General features: G+C 40.8%; 1 pseudogene; it reads right to left on the bottom strand.

Moving 5' to 3' along the window:
* Positions 1 to 225: 225 nt before the first annotated feature.
* On the bottom strand, positions 226 to 1216 carry LOC118020152 (annotated as a pseudogene).
* Between the last annotated feature and the right edge of the window lie 302 nt (positions 1217 to 1518).

Below are 1518 nucleotides of genomic sequence, written 5' to 3'. Positions count from 1 at the left end.
TGGAAGTGGAAGGGGCAAGGAAGGATGAGGATCTCCTGCTTTTTTTGTTTTTTGTAAAATTTGTCTATTTTAATTTCTTTTTTACAATAGAATAAATAGTTCTCTCAATGATTGCAGACACATAAAACTGCTTGGTAGTATTCAGAAACATCACAGTAATGGCGGTTTTCCTGACTGGTGTACTATTTTCAATAATCCTAAGGAGTTACTTGTATGAAACTGCTGTCAAAGCAATAAGACTGCATTTATGCATCTATCATTTTCAGGACTGTTGGTGACCTGGGCATATTTTTCCCCCAGTAACCTCGCCTCCTTGTGTCACAACACCCAACTCACTCACATTCACCTCGATGGCCAGACGTTTAGTAATAACACTCAAAGTTGTACATAGTGGGAATGAGAGATTCTTCTTGACACTAAGTATTGGCAGGCAACAGGTGGCTTCCAGTTCAGGATGTGTTGTGGGCCTTTTTGAAAAGTAAGTCCATTGGCCTAATGAATCTTTCATATTTAGGTGGCTTTTGAGTTAAGCCATTTCCAACGTAGGCTACTTAGTAACCATCCTCTTCCACGCTTTCTTCTTTCTCTTTCCTGTTCAAATAACTTTGAACACTTCTGTTTCTCCCTGGGCATGAGCTCTTGGCAGAGGAACTTCCCATTTTCCCGCTATCTATTTTCATTTTTGTTAATCATATTGGAAAGCACTTTAGCATGGACCGTCCCTCTCTCTCCAGCAGATATGCAGGTACTGCTCCTTGTGGAGTCTATTCATCATTCTTTTGTTTGGGGTTTCTCTCTTCATGCATCGTTTTTTTTTAAAGATTTTATTTATTTATTTGATAGAGAGAGAGTACAAGTAGGCAGAGCGGCAGGCAGAGGGAGAGGGAGAAGGAGGCTCTTCAGCTGAGCGGGGAGCCCAATGCGGGACTCAGGACTTGATCCCAGGACCCTGAGATCATGACCTGAGCTGAAGGCAGACACTTAATGATTGAACCATCCAGGTGCCCCTCTCTTCATGCACCTTGATAATCTTTTTCATTTGTCTTTTCTCAGCATGGTGCTGTTTATGGCAGAGCTTAACTTTTTGACCATCTTTTTTGCCTTCCTTGAACATTCATGAACCTCTCTGACCTTCTTTCTTTACCTTTTTCTCATGGTAATCCAAACAATATCCATAGCATTTATGGTGTAATTCAATATATTCATTTTGTGGCATGGTGACGGCTGCCAGGTATAGATGGGATGTGAAGAAGCTCTCAATTTTCAGGTGTCAGAGACCCAGGAGCTGACTCCATGCAACCGGCAACGGGAAAGGGCAGGATCTTCTGGTTTCAAATTGACATTTCTGCTTACTTTCTGTAAAAATATCACTGAAGCACTAAGAAGGACTAGAATAAAATATGCATTCCATCACTGGTAAAACTAGGAAAACATACATAATCCCAAGCCACAACATATAAATAAGACGAAAACTATATGGGATGTTGGGAATTGATTTAGCAGAGCAGAGAAAGCTTA

This window comes from Mirounga leonina, unplaced genomic scaffold, assembly GCF_011800145.1.
Source record: "Mirounga leonina isolate KUSES-001 unplaced genomic scaffold, KU_Mleo_1.0 Mir_173, whole genome shotgun sequence".
Lineage (NCBI taxonomy): Eukaryota > Metazoa > Chordata > Mammalia > Carnivora > Phocidae > Mirounga > Mirounga leonina.
This window is presented reverse-complemented; position numbering and strand designations above follow the sequence as displayed.